The sequence below is a fragment of the Lacerta agilis genome, chromosome 11 (genome assembly GCF_009819535.1).
Source record: "Lacerta agilis isolate rLacAgi1 chromosome 11, rLacAgi1.pri, whole genome shotgun sequence".
Lineage (NCBI taxonomy): Eukaryota > Metazoa > Chordata > Lepidosauria > Squamata > Lacertidae > Lacerta > Lacerta agilis.
The window spans coordinates 21,782,398-21,802,785 of NC_046322.1; the positions used below are offsets into that span (position 1 = coordinate 21,782,398).

At 41.3% G+C, this 20,388-nt stretch overlaps 1 protein-coding gene and 1 long non-coding RNA gene across 4 annotated transcripts in view; both read right to left on the bottom strand.

Annotated features, from left to right (window-relative positions):
• Nucleotides 1-20,388, bottom strand: part of PLPP1 (phospholipid phosphatase 1) — a 92,061-nt gene that overhangs the window by 68,561 nt on the left and 3,112 nt on the right. The gene's annotated exons all lie outside the window — the stretch shown is intronic.
• On the bottom strand, nt 2,029-19,333 carry LOC117054729. The gene is made up of 3 exons (XR_004427543.1): nt 19,160-19,333; nt 15,928-15,931; nt 2,029-2,039 (listed from the first exon to the last, which is right to left on the bottom strand). It is a non-coding gene; the product is annotated as an uncharacterized LOC117054729 (long non-coding RNA).

The window sequence follows — 20,388 nt, forward strand, 5'->3', positions numbered from 1 at the left end:
GTACCCAAACACCTCTGTAGTTTTAAATTTGCCTACCCTCGGTTTTTTTGAAGAGGACACATTTGCTGACGTCTGCTTTTAACTATGGACTCTCATTTTACTATGGACTCTCATTTTACCTACCCATGAAAAAGAAGATATGTCCCAGAAAAGGGGAACATGTGATAACCCTAAATAAATCGTTGTTTTTTTAAATTGTCTGGATGGGGATGTAGTGTGAAAAATCTAGTCTTGAGGGACCAAGTGTTGGAAGATGGTACTCAACTCTTCTGATAGTTTGCAGCCCTATGATCACTGATGTTTGAGTTGTAACTTTTAAGAAGAGGTAATTAGAGACCTATTTGAGGAACCCTATTTGGCCTATAGCTTTGACAATGAAAGGGTGGTCAAGGCTCTCAGCAGTGACAGTAGCTGTGACTCTCAAGAAGGCAGAGCTGCAGGCACGGGAATACAAGCATGGTGTCTGTGTCATTCTTAATATATTTGGCCTTGGTAGGCCCATTGCTCACATCATTCCATGGCAGATTTGCCTGGTTAGTGAAGCTCAGCTTGATAAGTTTAACCCACCTCTTATCATTCGTTACGCCTTTTAGAATTTCCAGGTTAAAAACATGAAAGGAGCCCCTGTATTTGTTACATTGAGGATTATTCTTCCCCCTCTCCCAGTATCTTTTTGTGCCATAAAAAGGTAAAGGGACCCCTGACCATTAGGTCCATTCGTGTCCGACTCTGGGGTTGCGGCGCTCATCTCGCATTACTGGCCGAGGGAGCCAGCGTACAGCTTCCGGGTCATGTGGCCAGCATGACTAAGCCACTTCTGGCGAACCAGAGCAGCGCACGGAAACGCCATTTACCTTCCCGCTGGAGCGGTACCTATTTATCTTCTTGTACTTTGACGTGCTTTCGAACTGCTAGATGGGCTGGAGCTGGGACTGAGCAACGGGAGCTCACCCCGTCACGGGGATTCGAACCGCCAACCTTCTGATCAGCAAGCCCCAGGCTCAGTGGTTTAACCCACAGCGTTACCTGCGTTTTGTTTTGTGCCATACACAACACACAACAGCACAGGCTAATCCTCCAAAACAATGTAGGACATTTACACATTCAGTTATGAGAGCCAAGAGGGCATGGGGATTAGTGCCTCCACATCCTGAGGGGCGCTGTACATTTGAGCTGCTGTGGAGGCACTAACCCCCATGCCCTCTTGACTCTCATAACTGAATGTGTAAATGTTAATGTCCTACATTGTGTTGGAGGATTAGCCAGTGCTGTTGTATGTTGTGTTCACATCAGCCTGTGCTATTTATTATCCAAATGCAACTTAACATTTGATATATGCATTATCACAGGGGTCCCCAAACTAAGGCCCAGGGGCCGGATGCGGCCCAATTACCTTCTAAATGCGGCCCGCAGACAGTCCGCGAATCAGCATGTTTTTACATTAGTAGAATGTGTCCTTTTATTTAAAATGCATCTCTGGGTTATTTGTGGGGCATAGGAATTTGTTCATATTTTTTTTCAAAATATACTCTGGCCCCCCACAAGGTCTGAGGGACACTGCTGAAAAGGTTTGCTGACCCCTGCATTATCATCATTTGATGACTGCTTGAACCAGACTCTAATCTCAAGGTAAATTTGTAAACAAGAAAAATAATTTACCAAAGTGCCCAAAGCAAAAAGGGATGTACAAAAAAGATCTCTTCCAACTTTTTTTTAAAGTGAGGAATAACCCTAACCAACTTTTTTTTTTAATTGTGAATAGTCGTGAGGGAGGTGAGGTAAAACCCTCTCTCCATAGGACATTACTTCTTCAGTCTCTTTGCTCTCCCCATCCCCCTTCTCCATAATCACAACCACACATTTACAGGATACCACAGTGAAACCATCACTTTCGCGGCAAAGCTGCTTACCATTCATTATCCAGAGACGGAATCCCAGGATTAGCACTACTGCAAATGTCATACTAACCACAGAAATAAAAACTATTCTTGCTTTTTGGTTCAAGATTACGTCAAAAGCCTATATACCCATGAAAGCCACTGTGGTGCAGTGGTTAGAGTGCTGAACTAAGACCAGGGAGACCCACATTCAGCCATGAAGCTCACTGAGTGACCTCGGGTTAGTCACTATCTGTCATCTTTATTTACCTCACAGGGCTATTCTTAAAGATAGAATTTGGGTGGAGAAACCCACTGGCAGAGGAAGAGGATTGCGGGGGGAGCGCACCGCCCCCGGCAGCACGATCCCGGTGGGGTGCCATCGCGGCTGCTCCCCGCCCGCACTGGGCACCACGCCCCCAGGACATGCGCCAGCCCCACCCCCGCCTGCTCTCCGCCCCCCAGTGCCAGAGCATGAAGCTCCGCCACTGGAGAAACCACATACACCCCCTTGAAAGGAAAGGGTATATAAATTCTCACAGGCCTTCAGCACCTTCCAATGTAATATATGGGAATATAACTCCTAAGAGTAAAACTACTGATTACCCCGATTATAATTAGATTAGATTATCCCTGGTTATAATTATTTGGGCGGGCTCCAGAATAGAAGGGATACAGTGTGGGGTGTTGCACTAGCAGAAAGCGAATGGGGGTTATTGGGTTATTTTGGTTTTCATTTTGTGCATTTGGTGTTTTATATTGTGATTTTATGTTGTAAATGCCCTGAGAACTGCGGGTAAAGGGCAGTATAGAAATTTAATAATTGCCATAAAAATAATAAAATAGCCTTCTGCTCATGCAACTGTACTTTTTGATCCAAACACCAATTTTTATTTTTATTTTAACATCCTAGATAACCATTTCTGCGAACAGAGTAGAGGGATAAAGGGTCTGGGAGTTAAAGTAGACAGGTTAGGGTGCCAAAGCAGTGTGGATGAAATGAACAGAAGCGAACCTGCAGCTTACCAAAACTTTAAGAATGGAAAGTCATGGATGTGGCAAACTCAAAGCAATTCTCATAACATTAACATGGAAAGCAGCCCATGTCAAGTCTTAAGCATAATGGTATCTCATTTTATCCAGCAACTTATTTAGCAGTTTTTGAGGGGTAGCAAAAGAACCAAGTTAGTAAAAGAAATAATCTTACACAAGTGTTTGTTATTCTACCTTGCTTTAGAATATGAATATTCACCTATACCAATTCCTGGATAGTTAAAAAAAGAAGAAGTTCTCTGTGCCCTTTCAAGCACTGGTTCAAAGCTACTCTAATTATAGCTGTAACTACCTAGAAGTACAGGATCTGGCAGCATGATTCACAAACTAATCCAAGCTTAGATTTAACACTATTTCTACTGAATGACTTCTGCAGATTTACAACCTGAACCTGCTTATATTTACTCAGAAGGAGTTCCGACAGGGTTAGATGGGGCTTACCGGTACTTCTCACGTGAACATAGGACTGCAGCCCCATGAATGCATAGTGCCACTAACTTGGCTTTTATGCAAATGCTCCATTTTAATTGCCTTATGGGTTAGTATAGTGTTCATTCAGGGAAAAATGAACAACCTGAATTTGCTATTTGATGGACATGCACATAAATTGTTACAGGTTTATTCAAAACATGGCAACGTTTTTCAAAACGTATACTCAGTCTCTCACTATGCCAACTGCTCCACAGATGCCCCACATTTAATTTCTACAACACCCTCACCAGTCAACTCAAAGTTCTGTTGAATGATGTCCCCACACTACTTGCCAAATGGCCCCTGCCAGGGTTCCTAGCTTTTCGCAACCATTTTTTCCACTGTCTTCCAAGGGCAAAAAAGTACTTTCTGCTACAACAGCAAAAACTCAGTAATGAGGATGTCTGGTTTCTATTAAGCATACATGGCAAGTTTAGAAATGTTAACAGTAGTCTATAAAATTAGATAGGGAGGATAACTTGATTCCCCCCAAGGCAATTCAGAAAAGAAATAATGCCAAGGTGACAAAGGAGGGACAAGACTCTGGCTACCATTCAAGTCTGTGCAGGATAACAATTCTAAGTTGGGTAGTATTAAAACATTTTTGTTTTTACCATCCACACTCACTCACTTTATGGTTAGGAGTAAGCCTTTATCAGGAACATTTTGCCTTGCCATGTTCCTTCTCAAGGGTAACCCCTTCTCTTGCACTTTCATTTTTAGCAGCCTTGGAAAGTTCCCCCTTCATATTTGGCTAAATTACAGAATAAAAACCAAGGCCGTTGACAGTCACGGAGAAAGATTCACTCAGGAGAGAATAATTATACCAATTCTGTAAGTAGGATCCTGCATATAAAAACATACTGACAGATATATTAACTTGCGGAATTCACTGCCACAAGATGTGATGATGGCCACTAGCTTTAGTGGCTATAAAACCATCAAAAGCAATTAACCATGACAGCTAAATGGAACCTTCATACAGAGAAACAGCATGCTTCTCATAGCACTACTACATACTGGGGCAAAGAGAGTGCTGGTTACCATCTTTACGTTCTGTTTGTGATCTCTATGTATTTAGCTGGCTCCCTAATGGAAACCAAATGATGACTGAAGGATATCTGATCCAGCTGTTCTTCTCAGGTGTAACAAAAGCTCTATTGAAGTCATCGGGTTTACCGGTAAGTGTCTAACAGTGTGCTTGTGTCCCATTAATTTCCATGGGACTCAGACACACCTTCAATTTTAACAGATTGCTGCAAATATGTCAAGGCCCATGGGAATTGTTTGTTGTTTAAAATATTTCTATACTACTCTTCTGCACAGCTTCCAGGGCAACACACAAACAGAAAAGAAAATACAAATAAAACATTGCCTCAAAACATACACCTCAAAAGAACTATTTGATTATGTTTTTCCTCCCCCCCCCTCCCCCGTAAATGGAAGGGGGGAAATGTTGGGAGAAATATGAATGGCAGAGCCTCCAAGTGTCCCTGATTTAAACATCCCTGACTTAGAGAAGCTGTCCTGGTTTCTGATTTGATCCCAGAAAGTCCCAGTTTTCCTTAGGATGTCCCTATTTTCTTTGGAGCAATGTTGGAGGGTATGGAGTTATCTGACACCTGAGCTGTCTGAAGGCAATCCTGTACACGGAAGTTTTTAAATGTTTTATTGTGGTTTTTATATATGTTGGAAGCTGCCCGGAGTGGCTGGGGCAACCCAGTAAGATGTGTGGGGTATAAATAGTAAAATCATCATTATGGAATGGGGCATCCCTATTTTCATCAGAGAAATGTTAAAGGGTATGGAATAGAGTTTCCCTCAGGGTCTCAGGCAGTCTTTCCTGCCAATGTGGGGACTGAACCATGAAGATGGGAGTGAGCCTGGAGTGCTCAGCAGATAAGAAATGAAAACAAACAAACAAGCCAAAACCATAGTTTACCTGCTGTAAGTCTGCAAATTTGTAGCTGTTGGATGCAAAACCATAGCTGGTGTGATGCGTGAACTCTCTACATTACCTGCCTAGCAGGCAACTAGTATTGTCATTTGCACCTCTACTGTTCCATGCCAGTTCAAAAACCTTAAAATATCAGTACAGTACACACTCCGATGATGGTGTGCACAAATGCCTTTTTAAAACACTGATAGGCTCAGTTGCTTTCCTTTTGCTGAACTTTCAGGGGTTTCCCAACATCTCCTCCTCTCCTTGCCAGCTTTTTCTTTTTTTCTTTTACCTTTATTGTAAGCTCCGTTGATTACATTTTAACAGAAGGGCAAGACATAAATACATACCTGCAGAAGTGATCTAAAGTGGCATGTATGACCTTATTAATGGCTTTAAGTAAGGCAACTCAACAGCTCTTTACTCCATATCCCTATGCTTAATTTATTCTTCTTAGGTTTTCTCTAAAAAAAACACATGGTTTTAAAAATTGTATTAGATTTTTGAAGAAGTTTTAAAAAAAGTTTATGGACAAAATTAATTAACTTTAAGTTATAGATTGTTGGGGTACTATAAGAGCTAGTCCAAAAGACTGAATGGTTGATCTGTGCAAGATGTAAAGTGGTATCCAACAGTACCATTCCACTCAAGTAACAGACTTCCACTTGCACAATGGAACTTCCTCCTCCTCTCCCCTAAACAACTATTCCAGAGGGCTGAGGGATTCTTCAGAGCAGATTTGGAGGGGAGGTACAATGGTGTGAAAAGGAAAGGGAAATCCTATGTGAACAGAGCTCCATTCAAGCAGCAGGTGCAACTTCAAGTTTGAAACCCCAGCTTGCCCACATACTCGGTGATCTTGAACAAGATAAAACAGACTAAATCAGAGGGGGGGAACTATAAAATAGACTTCAGATAAAGTGTTGGAGCCAGAGCTGGCTAAGTGAAACTCCATTTACACAAGAGGACCTTGCTGAACTCTTCCACTACATACCGTGGGCCTCCCCAAAAAGCCACTTCAGAAGCTTGAGGAACCACATGGAACAGGGTTTGATGGGACATAAAGAGCCGCAATGGGATGGGGAATCAGGCGAATTCAGCTTTGTGCACATGGAAGTGCCTTTTGACTATCAGAAAACATATCTGGATGCAAGCCAATGAATTACTAGAAGGTGTGCCTTATTTGCCCCTCCTAAATTACCAAATAAAAAGCCTATCTTACATTAGGAAAATAGAACTGTTAAAGGAGCTTGGGGAGACAGGTCCTATAAATTGAACATTGCTCACTTTCAAAAATATGCAACTAGAAGCAGCAGCAATTACAAACAAGTCACTGCAAGTTCTAGTGTGCCCTATATTAGCATTCATAACATTTCAGAAATATGAACTGGGAGTGGCTGTGGAGCTATTAAAAATAAAGGCCACACGAGGTTCTGGAAACAAGACAACATTGATCTGGGAGAGAAGGAATCTTAGAATAATAGAATCATAGAGTTGGAAGAGACCACAAGGGCCATACAGTCCAACCCCCTGCCAAGCAGGAAACACCATCAAAGCATTCCTGACAGTCATAAATCTTGACGTCATTTACCATTTTAAAAAAAGGAAAGATACAATATCACTTAAGAAAGGGGAACCTAATGTGGCCCTCCAGGCCTTTCTGTCTGGCTCTTTGGACTCTCCGCAGACCACACTCCTTAAAGGAGGTTTTGGAGCTCTGAGTGTTTTTGTCTGGCTGGAATTTATCCTTGAAGTGGTATTAAATCTTCTTTGCCTGGATATAAGATAGAGAGGGGTGTGAGACACTGCGTAGAAATCAGCCTATTGTATGAAGGTAAAATTTACATCCACTTGTCTACCCCCTACGCATGTGGCCTCTGGAAGGTTGCCAGTAAGGGAATGTAGTCCTCGGACTGAAAAAGGTTTCACACCCTTTACTCATGTGATACAGCATGAAGCACTAATCATGGAAATCAGAGTTTAAAAAAACACCAACAACCCTGCATTTGCCTCAAGCAGCCTTTATGTGGGGCATATATACCACAATATTTTAAAATACACCAAATATTGTGTAGACATTCAGTATGGACAACTGTAGCTCTTGTCTTCGAATCTCAGCTACCATCCTATGACATAACCACTAATGCTCATGAACAATCTCAAGAGCTAAGGAGAAGGAGGCAATTGTGTTGATTCCTCAGCAATGGAGGCACAACCTATAGGGGAGACATCAATAATGCTCACAACCAAATTACAAGCATACAATCGGTTCTGAGACTAGAAGTCACAAGCCTTGAGGTACAGATCTAATCCTTGCGGTCTGATTAAACCTGACGAATAAAAGGACAAAGAAGCTACCTATTTTCATCAGACTCATGATCCATCTTGTCTAAACTAAGACAAGGTTCCTATGATATGGCATACTTTCTGGATTCAGGAAGGTCTTCACCTTGTCATCCCCAACTCATAGGATAAATAAGCCCTATACAACTGCTGTCAGTCAAGCAGATTGGGTTAAAGCAGAGCTTTCCAAACTTTTCATGTTGGTGACACAGTTTTTAGACACGCCTCATTTTGTGACACAGTACTATAATTCAGTTTTACTAGCAAACCAGAGGTTAAACTAACCCCTTTCTAGCTCTGGGAGGCGTGCAGGAAGTGTTCGTGCGGCACACCTACACACTGTGTCACAACACGCAGTTTGGAAGCCTCTGGGTTAAAGGACTATACCCTGGCTAGGTGAAGTGCTGTATCTTAACCACTCCAGCACTAAACAAGAGAAGAATCACAAATGCAAGACAGTGCACCAACCTCATCATTTTCTTCCACAAAGCCAAAGAAAATATTTCTCTTCTCAGATACATTAACGATATAATTCTATTTAATTGGAACTGGTGGCTCTGTTCTATCAATGAATTTTAAGTCAGTTGGAGCTAAAATGAATTTAGGGATAAGGAATGAAGTAGGGGCATGAGAAAGAGGCCACCATTTGGATTTTAAGGAGCAGAGAATGCTATGGCATTTGAGAGGTAGACGTGGTAGATGAAAGGGAGCCAGATATCTGTGCTCCATTCTGCAGCCACCCAAAATTTCAAGGTGCTTTTTGTGAATGTTAGATCAACTAATGGGAAGTTGTTAACTTCTTGCTGCAATACTGAAACATGGCTGGAAAGCAAATGTGTGTCCAGACAGCTCTCAGTCTCTCTACATGGTGTCAAAGACTAGAGATAAGCCTTGAATTCTGCTGCTGTACCACCTGCCCTTCTGACTAACAATCTCCTTGTCTGAGCTTACAGAGGGAGTCTCAGAGGTGGTGCTGGCTGCTTTTCAACTTATGCCAGTCGGTGATGTGGACAAATGTACTGAAGAGTTGAGAATTAAGGCTTATCATCTGTCTATGGATCCTTACTCTACCTAATTATTAAAATCTGCCAGGTTAGGGCTTATCACCTTCACCTTGGAGGCAGTTCATGTTTCTCTGAATGAGAGTGCAATGCTTACTGATCTCAGAGAAGCAATGGTTAGACACCTGTTCCAAAAAATGCAAATGTGGACCCTCTGGCTATTAATAACTATTAGCCAGTATGTCACGTTCCACTCTTCAATAAGATACTGGAAAGGGTGGTTTCATGGCTCCAGGTGTTTCTATAGGATACTGATTGTTTAGTTCAATTCTAATCTGCTTTCCAGCCTAATTTTGGGACATTTGTTAGCCTCATTATGGAACTCCCTCCCACAGGAAGTGCTCCTTGCTCTTTCATTAGTGGCTTTTAAAGAACTGGCTGCATTACATTCACTTTTAACCTATTCGAGGCTGGTCCAGGCTTTAAAAAGTAATTTAAACACTGCTGCTATATGGGGAGACCTGCAGATTTTTAGCCTGAGTTATGTCTACATATTTGTGTTTTATTATTTTATTAAGTGAACCACCCTGAGAGGGTCGCACAGTCCTGAAAAGCCCTATACAAATACCTTAATAAAAATAAATAAAAATTAGCACAATCCTTTTCAAAGCACCAAATGACAAGATTAAAAATAAATTACAGAATTAAAACTTTTGGAATTATATCCAACACAAATATGAACTTTCGTTCCATTAACACCAGTTTATCTAACCACAGCATCCGCTAGCCAAAAAGCCAAGCATTTCAGTTGGGAGGATTGGACACAATTGTCCTGGCTTAGAAGCCTTTAGGGAAGGAAACACAAGCAGGGTGGGGGAACCAAAAGGAAATCCTCAGTTCTGAAAGTTAAAGTCCTCAGGAAAAGGAGTGCCAACATGTTAATATCCAAAGGTGAAAAATGTGCTTCCCTTGGCAAAAATATGCCTGGTTTTTTAATTAATCGGTTTACATTAGGAAAATATTCCAGCTAAGATTGAAGTTTTTATAAGCCCTGGAAAAGCACCGCACACAGCAAAAATAGCCCAACCAAGCCCGATTAACATAACAAGATGTCCCTCAACGACCTCTTGCATATGCAACAAATACAAAAGCCAACTTCATAGCTGAAACCACCACATTGATCCATGCTATATTTTTCTGTCATGATATTGATTAACAGCTGGCATTTCAGTGGTGAAATCAGATCACATTTCCACTTTTAACCACAGAGGAAAGTACAAAGGGTGCACAGGGAGTATTCCTGAATTTAAGAGAATTTGCATGCAGCTATGTGGCTTTCTAGCAGGAAGCTGGTATCCTTTGCCATGGAAAAGAGCTTCTGCAGAACACAGACAAAAGCCATAAATGCTATCTGGCAGAAACCGCATCATGCTCTAGCAATAGAGCCCCCTCCAACTTTGCTCACAGATTCAAGCATTTTCTTTTGTTTTGGATAGATACAAAGAGAGCTTTGGTTTCAGAAATATTTTCCTGGTAAACAGTATTCTGTAGCTCAAATCATTAAAGGAAGCAAGAAGTTAGATTACAGAAGCAGCACAGCAGAGGCAACCAAAAACCAAACAAATAAGGTGTGTTTTTTTTAAAGGTGACCACAGCTAAATTAATTGTTGGATTAAAAAAAAATGTATATTGCAGATTTCTTAATAAAGGGTTGTGTTTTTTTTTACATACTGAAGCATGCACACGGTAATGTTAATAAAGCCATCTTTCATATTTTTTTCATTCTCTCAGATGTCATAGACCAGAAACAAAATAGTCTCAAAAATAATAATCATGTGTGTTGTTAAGTCTCAGTACCATCAATTAAAGCTATCCTTCAAAAAAAAATTAATTCTGAAGTGGTTAATTGCTTTATCTGTATGTTAAAATAGCAATCCTGAATTATAGTTCAGTTTATGAGGTTTTATTACATTCACATGGTACATAAACACTGTGAAATAATAATAAAAATACAATTTTAGCATTGTTTCCCAATTGCACAACAGGACTTACTCCCTAAATCTTGCATTTGCATGTATAATTCATACAGAGCTGTAAAATAAAAAGTAGTTTCACAATATTTCCATCTGTCTGTCTTGAGAGACAATGGAATACAGGGGTGAAGTCAAACTGCTGTGTTAGCTGCACTGAAGTGACAACCCCGGAACACAAGCCTGGGGCAGTGTGTATAGAGGTCCTAGGCTGCCCAAACAAGAACCCCCTCTTGGCCTCACTGATGTGGTCCAAAGAACAGCAGAGCAAGACATTTGCCCAAGTTGCCAGAAGGAGGCATACAGGGCACCATCCAACCATCTTAGGGACTCCACTCCAGATTTGCCTAGGGTTTACTCCTTAACACTTCTTCCAGCAGCAGAGGTTTCCTTCTCCTAGATAAGCTACCTTCCCAAGGTTGATGAGCCCTTTCCACTAGTGCAATTTTATTATTTCACATTCTAATTTGGTTAAATTACATGGTTCATTGATTAAATATTTATTGGGCATTTCTGTAGGTTTCTTTGCAAACGACTTAGATTGCTTTTATTAAGTACTATAATATATGCAACATAAATTAATCAAATCATTGGTTTCACCAGCAGACCTATTGTGTTGGTTTATTACTCAATGCTGTGCAACACAGGAATCCATCACTAGCACAAGGGCCTTTGAGTCAGCGGACTGACAGCATTGGATACAACCCTTGGTTTGGGTCCCAGTGCAAAGAATTAAGTTACTACCTAAGTACTGTGAGAATAAAACAAGTATGGGGGACCTCTGGTCTTCCAAATATTGCTGAACTACAACTCCCAACACCCTTGACCACTGGCTATGTTTGCTGAGATTGATAGGAGTTGTAATACAGCAGCAGTGCAAGGCCAAAGGTTCCCCACACCTGGAACAGAAGATTTTGCCTTTATAAAACATCAAACCACTAGTCTATTCAGTCCAGTTTTATCTACCAAGCTTTGCAGCAGCGGGGACGCAGGTGGTGCTGTGGGTTAAACCACAGAGCCTACGGCTTGCTGATCAGAAGGTTGGCGGTTTGAATCCCCACAACTGGGTGAGCTCCCGTTGCTCATTCCCAGCTCCTGCCCACCTAGCAGTTCAAAAGCATGTCAAGTGCAAGTAGATAAATAGGTACCGCTCCGGCTGGAAGGTAAACGGTGTTTCCGTGCGCTGCTCTGGTTCACCAGAAGCAGCTTAGTCATGCTGGCCACATGACCTGGAAGCTGTACGCCGGCTCCCTCGGCCAGTGACGCAAGATGAGCGCCAAAACCTCAGAGTTGGACACGACTGGACCTAATGGTCAGTTCTCCCTTTACCTTTACCTTTGCAGCAGCTCTCAAAGTTCACAGAAAGCAACTCTTCCTTGCTCTTCAACCAGATACCTTTTTCCTCAAGATGACAAGATGCTGAACCTAGGACTTACATGTCAACCCTGTCCGAGCTACCCTCAATGCAATAGCTCAGAGGGTCAGTCCACTTCCTCCCCTATAGCAAGACAGATCACAGGTGTGTTTGCTTAAAATTACTTTGATCTTGTGTACTTTCACCATGGCTATTTAAAGTCTTATCAACTGCGCAAAGAAAACCAATAAAAGGGCAGGATGGGAAAAGAAGGCTTCATAAAAAGGCTTTAAAGAAGGCTGCCTCTAGATTACCAGTACAGTATATAGAACATTTTATGGCAGAACATCCCATGGCAGAAAAACCAATGCAAAAATCAGTTACAGAATTCCAGATACTGTGGAGTGGGGAACTATTTTTTACAAATACTGAAGAAGAGGAGAGCCCCTTTACAAAGCACTTCAGAATCAGTCACACATCATGGTTTCATCTAGAGTACAGCTATAAATGAGGCCTTTTAAAAAGCACGTTTCACTTTATGCTAGACAATTTAATCTTCACACTGGAAAGTTTAACAGATTGTCACTAGGTTTATTAAGCAACACTTTATGTTGACAAGCAAGTATTAGGCATACTTTCTCACATGAGAAAGACTTCTTTTTATAATCTAGTATTTTTCTATTCCATATAAAGCCTGTAAAATCAGCCAATAAAACATGTCTCCACCCTAAACTGGTGCACACACACTGAATGAAAAAGAAACTGGTAGCTGTGCCAGTCCATCAGAGAAAATCCAAAGCAAACAGGAGTGTAGTATCTTTTAAAGCATTACAAAAATCACAAAATACTGAGCAACTACTGAAAAGGTGAACTTGAAAGCTTCTGCACTACTTTGTAACATTTTGATGGTACCTAATGGAAAGTATTACACTACTGTCACTTTTGCGTAAGCAGAAGTAAAAGGGAGGGAATGACCATGAACTTTGTACACAACATCTGAGTAACAGGAAGAACATTCAAATGCTTCTCCTTCCAGTATAGGCTTCAATAGGACTATGGGAGTGGGTAACTGGGGACAGACAAACTAAGCCATTTCATAATCACATTATAGCATAGTATAAGTCAGAGTTGGCACAATACTGAACTAGACTAGACTATCACCTCGTACTACATGAAGCACACTGTGAAACAAAAGTACTAAACATAAAGCCCTTCTGGATATAATGGGAACCATCCCTTCCCTTGGCACACTGGAGTTTCCATAGCATGCAAGACTGGAAACATTTCCAGAACTTACTTTAAAACCATGTCATTTTTATATTGTGGGACATAAACCAAATTGCAATGTATGTTTTAAGTAGTAAAATATTTTAATAGAATATATATAGGTGCTCATATTTCTAAGGTAGCAAAGAGCTCCAGTAATGGGCATCCTAAAGTGTGTGTGTGTGCGTGCACACACACACACACGTTTTAACAAATGTGAAGGGCAGTTTGGGATTTTTCTTGGGTGGAAAACTAACCCTTCATCCTTTCCAGCAAAATGTGAGAATAACCATTATAAAATTTTCTTTTTTTAAAAAGCCACAGCTCTGGCCAAACCAAATGCAAGGAACTCTTGAAGGGAGAGCCATCTCCTGTAAAATAAAAATATTTCTGTATTTTAAAGGACACGGCAATTCTCCTTGAGAAGCTTCACTTTTGAAGTTATGCTGTAAGTGTGAATATACACTAACCAATAAGTTCCTATATAACAATCCAAACCATCATTTCATGGAGTATGGAAAATTCCCTAAAAACATTTGACTATGCCAGTTATAAAAAGGTAAAGGGACCCCTGACCATTAGGTCCTGTCGTGTCCAACTCTGGGGTTGCGGTGCTCATCTCCCGTTACTGGCTGAGGGAGCCGGTGTACAGTTTCTGGGTCATGTGGCTAGCATGACTAAGCTGCTTCTGGTGAACCAGAGCAGCGCATGGAAAAGCCATTTACCTTCCCACTGGAGCGGTACCTATTTATCTACTTGCACTTTGACGACGTGCTTTCGAACTGCTAGGTGGGCAGGAGCTGGGACCAAGCAAGGGAGCTCACCCCGTCACGGGGATTCGAACCGCCGACCTTCTGATCAGCAAGCCCTAGGCTCTGTGGTTTAACCCACAGCGCCACCCACATCCCAGTTATAGTACCTTTTAATTTTTGCAACAGGTGTGGAAGATGGAGACTTCATCCAAGTTTTCTCTTACTTTTCAAAAAGCCCATCCACAGGGCCACTCAGTGCACTAGATCTGGGTGTACTGGGGATGCTCTTTTTGTTTCCTCCACCCCACACACCTGCTAACTGCAGGGTGGCCCCAAAGGTTTGATTATATATGATTTTCATGTATATGCATAACCCTTGGAACTGGGCTTGATGCATAGATGAGGGATTACTGTCAATCTTTGCTGTCAGTTTATCTAATGTAGCAGCAAATACTAGTATTACAGAATCATAAGGACTCTGCTCATGACATCACAACTTTTTATGAGAGTTAACTGCAGCCATTTGGCAACACACGTAGCTAAACTACTACAGGCCTGCTCATGCAGAAAATCCAATCACTTATAGGTCAATTAAAGAGTCATGGGGCATTCTGGAGTTTTATTTTTTTTCACAGTCATACCACCTTGAGACTCATTCAATTACTCCCAAGAAGAGATGCCAAAGCTGTTGCTTCCAAGGTAAAGTCAGGAGATTCCCAGATGGGTCAAGGGTGAACTTGTGGGGTCTTATTAGACACATGTGAATACAAAGCATGGCATTAGGCTTATCAGAGACCTATTCAAATCATAGTTCTCTCTAAACCATTGAAATTTGGAATAGGCACAAGTTATGTTTGATTTTATTCATATTTTAAGAGCATATACTAAGAAGTAAGACTACACAAGGCAGACAAAATTGTTCCATACAGTGTTTATTTTACCGTCTCCTAATTCACTGACCCAAACATACCACTTAACTGTCAAATGCCAGTTTGATTGCACTAAACTAAATCAACCAACATAAAGTGCTCTATCACACGATTCATCAGTTGTCACATCACTTGATGGTCATTGTTTAAATTGGTTTAAAACGCCCATTTGGTTTTACTTGTAAACATACAACATTAGTTACTGGGTTTTAAATGTTCACTACATATTCAAAGTTTGTTCCACCAATATGTTCTGGCATCAAGATTCATCCAGATTTGGTCCATATGGGGAAAATTGGGGGAAGGGGGAAATATCATTGTTTTTGTAGCTATTTATTTATTGTTTTACACTTTTTAACACACACACACACACACACACACACACACACACACAAATACAAAGAAAGTTTCATATGGTTGAAATAATTGCTGTCAAGAGAAAAATGCCAGACTGCATGATAACAGATTTGGGTATATAAAACTATGCAAGAAGCAAAGAAATTTCTATACTTCCCACATGGTCAAGCCAACTGGAACAAAAATGTTCCTTAGTCAACCAATTGTAAAAGTGCTTCTAATCAACATCTGAGAACATGTTTCAGCTGCCCTTACCTCCAGCTCTTCTCCAAGCCATATTTATGGGCTGTTTCTCCATAAAAGGGGCAAAGTTGTCTATATAACAACTGGACTGCCTAGCACAGCAATCTATCTACACAAAAAGCCAGAACAGAAGCGCCAGTTGTTAAGTTGTTAACAATTTAATGCATGAGTAACAGATGGGAATAAAAGCTACAAACCCCTCAAGTATAGCTTGGTCAAAATGTACAACTTCCTATTAGATAGAAAACTGTTATAATTAATAGGTGATTGTAAGATAGGCTTTGATGACTTCAGGCTAAACTGTCTTACTGCCCTGCTTTCAAAAGAAAACGACGAGTGTGATGCCTAAAACCAATGCTGGCCTAGTGAAACCATAGTTTGGTTTTTTTTCACTTCCTCTGCAGCAAACAGAGAATTATGATGAAGGTTAACTGCCTCTGGGCCTGAGTATGGTAGATTGCCATTATGCTACACAATGATAGCGCTCCCCAGTGCTGTTCTTGGCAGCAAGAGTATCACAGGCATGACCAACCACTGAGAAACTATGCCAGACCAAGAAAGGGGGGGGGTGTTTGCAATTTAAGCCTTTCTGCTTTGTTCTACAATAAACTGTGATCTTTTACCTTGGGGAACTTAGGGAATATTTACAACAATATTTTGAAAGTAAGCTTTTCCTATTTAAGATCACCCCCACTGTACAGCAATCACCAACAGATTTCCCAAGAAGCTTTCCCATGGATTTCAGTCCATTGAAGCATGTTTATGATATCTTTTGTATCAAGAAGGCATCCTACAAACAATGGCTGCCTAAAGCATTAGACAGCAGAAGAATGACAAGGCACATGGGCAACAGCACAATTAGGTTGCCACCTTTATTAGGCATGCACCTTATGTCTTAAGTGCTGCCGTTTCCCCCAGCATTTAAATGTAACATATTTCTGTGTGTTATGCATCTGTTAGAAGAAACTCTGTCAGAAGATAAATGGCAACCTTTTATACGGCGCATTTATGCTCTGCTTTCTGACCCAAAAGAGAGAACTTCTTAGAAGCCTTAGGAACTGCTGGCACTGCCATCAGCTTCTACACCTAGACCTCTAGAGTTCTGCCATTAGACATCTAGAGATCTGTCATCTAGTGTACCTAAAAAGGCTCAGAGAAAGAAAGAAAAAAGCAACATTTTCTGCCTTGAAAGTCTTTTATCCCTGTGATGGTATGATAAGTGGTATTACACAGAACCTTGGGATTCACAGATAACAAGGGGAGTGGTAATACTCAAGCAATGCAGACTGGTCTACAGGCCCACAGAGAACTGGTCAAGGTAAAAAGGAAAGGACCCCTGGAAAGTTAAGTCCAGTCAAAGGCAGCTATGGGGTGTGGCACTCATCTCGTTCAAGGCCAAAGGAGCAGACATTTGTCCGCAGACAGTTTTCCGGGTCATGTGGCCATCATGACTAAACCACTTCTGGCACAGTGGGACACTGTGACGAGTGCCAGAGTGTACGGATACACCATTTACCTTTTTACCGCAGCAGTACCTATTTATCTACATGCACTGGTATGCTTTCGGACTGCTACGTTGGCAGGAGCACAGAGAACTGGAGCAATCTCAGATCTGTATTGAAGATGTGACCTTCTAACTCAGGCATCCCCAAACTCAGCCCTCCAGGTGTTTTGGGACTACAATTCCCATCATCCCTGACCACTGGTCCTGTTAGCTAGGGATGATGGGAGTTGTAGGCCAAAAACATCTGGAGGGCCGAGTTTAGGGATGCCTGTTCTAACTACAGAGAAAAAAAGTCAAATGACTGGAGGATCAAACTGTAACTAAAAGTAATGTTTATGTCAGAGACATAAACTACACATTGCTCTTGTTTAGATGAAGGGAGGAAATCAATTTTTGTTGCAGTGCTGGGGAGTGGAAATGCAGCAGAAAGTGGGGGCACCTAAATTTTGCTACTTCCTGTTTTCTTGCCACAGTTTTAAATGGGAAGGGGCATACACACTTAACACACTATGGGAGAAGTTACGGGGGGGGGGGAGAATAAGAGAAACAACTAGCTGGAAAAGGATTAAATGCCCCTCCTCACTGCTTCTCCTTTACTGTACCCCTGAAAGGGTAATCAGGCAGCCGTAACACACATTTACAACCTGTTTTTGAGGCCTCATCAGTAGTATTCCACAATACAACACTAGATATGTCTACTCAGAAGACCCATTGATCTCAGTATGGCTTACTTCCAGGTGAATGGGTATAGCACCGCAGCCTTATTCACCCTGCAACAGCATTTTTACAGAAAGTAGGCAAGCAAACCTGAAGTGCAGTGGAACTTAAATTACTCACAGCTTTGGAAGCAAACATCATAATTAAAGCCAAATGTAAATTAAACACCAGAATTGTTTCATCAGCTGCATTAGGAAAGCAGTAATTTAGAGTCATTGACAGGAAATAGGAAAAATGTATTTCCGCATTGCACCTAGAGCCAAGTGTTTCTACAGAGTAGAACTATAGCCCCAATTGCTAAATTTAGTGTGAGTCTTTGTGTTTTCTAGAAAATGGCACATAGGATTATTCTACTTGTATCCTTCAAAATCCTGGATTCATAACTTCCCTACTGAACAACATATGTAACTTGGGACTTCGGCTACAAATAAATATGGTCTTTCAGCAATAAATTAAGATCTCATAATTCTTAGCATTTTGAATGTTCAAGACACTTCACACTGTTGTTGGCACCTGTCTGTCTTGAGAGACAATGGAGGCCTGGGCTGTGTTGTATGGAAGTCCTAGGTTACCCACACAACAAGACACCCCCCAAGCCTTGCTGATGCGATCCAAAACAAAGCAAAGCAATACATTTGGCACCAGCTTGGCTGCAGGAGTTGCCAGAAGGAGGCGTACAAGACATCCAACCACCTTAAAAACTCCACTCCGGATTTGTGTAGTTTACTCTTAGCCTTTTCTTCTTGCAAAGATGTCCCACAAGGCAGCAGATAACACACTTTGCATGCACTTTGAATAATCCAAAGGGCCAGACTTCAAGGTAGAGAGACTAAAGCTGATCAAACAGCTTTCCTAACACATGGCCCTAATGGGTGATATCCACACAAATGTTATTAGCCACTTCCCCATTCCAGTTAAGAACATACCATTTAAAAACACAGAATAAGCAGCATCGATTTTTGATTACTCAGACCAGGGGTAATCAAAAGGCAGTTCAGCATGGGTGATTATGGGTGATTATTAGTAAGATCAGCAAGGGTTTCTGAGTCCCAGTATTATTATTATTTTTAAAACCCCACAACAACTAAAAGGCTTTCCCCCATAAATATATGTTCACACACACAACACAACCCATTACCTAGCACTTGGCTGTGGTTGGTGGATCTTGAAAGTTCTAGTAAAAACAAACAGACACACAGACAAGCCAGACACAGACACAGCACATCCTGCAAACCTAAAATCTGCCAGTCCCTGACCCAGGGAACAAGCTCCAACAACTAGGACATATTTGGGGGGAAATATCCAGAAAGGAACATTGACACAGGGCGACTGGCAACTATGAGGACCAGGATGCAGGATGAGGTAGGTCTTTGGTCTGATTCAACAAACACTTCTTATGTTATTATGCTCTTTGTCTCTTACCACTCTCTTGAATTAACATCATAACCACTCTTGTAAAAAAAAACCATTCAGTATTCTTGAGCACACAGAAATAGGTATTTCATGTCTCTGAAATAAAGTAATGTAAGAAGCAGGTCAGGTATTAGACCCACAGCTAGGCTATTTATATCCTGCCCTTAATCTGATTATCTCAGGGCAGGGTAACACCAAATTCAGCCAAATACCTATCAGCATCAATAAAATCACAAAAGAAGGTAAAAATTCAATTTTTAAAAATCAGAAATCCAAATATGTCAGGTTTTATGCTCAGACTGAAATAACAGCAGTGAATGTTCTAGCAAGATTTCATAAAGCAGAGTCCCAAGGCAGGGGAACCACCTCAAGTCAGCTCCAGTTATAAAGCTCCCACAAGCAGGACGATAAGGAGAGCAACCCTGGTAAATTAGGACTATATAGGGAGAAGTTCTTTTTCAAGTATTTAGATACCAAACCATTCAGGGCTTTATGAGTCATCTGTAACACCTTAAAATTGAGACTGGGAATGTATTGGCAGCCAGTGCAGATCTTTTAAAAACAGATGTGGGAACTCCACTCAGAAGTTAAGCCACTTCGTTTTGCACTACAGTACTTGTAGTTTCCAGGTCATCTTCAAGGAGAGCCCCAAGTAGACAGCATTACATTAATCCAAATGAGACATTATTAACAGCATGGAATACTGTGGCCAAGGTATCCCTATGCAGAAACAACCATAGCTGGGGGAAAGCATTCCATGCTGCTGAAATGTAGTGTCACATGGTGGAATCCAACAGTGCGCAAGCACACATACTCCCAACCTATACACTTGTTCTTTCAGAGAGCAGCACTGTGAAGAACAGGTTATTCACATAATTCCTAGAGCCAGGAACCACCAAAATACAGCATCTGAATTATCAGGATTCAGTTTTAATTTATACACCTTCAACCAACCCATTACAGTGACCAGAGACTACTAGTCCAGCACCTGCATGACCTCACCTGATTCTGATGACAAGAAGAAATACAGCTGGGTGTCACCTGTATAATGGTGCCACCCAATATGAGCTACCATTTCACTTCTTAAGACATGAGAGATAATCTACAGCACTTTAACTACCTGTGATGCTTGAAAC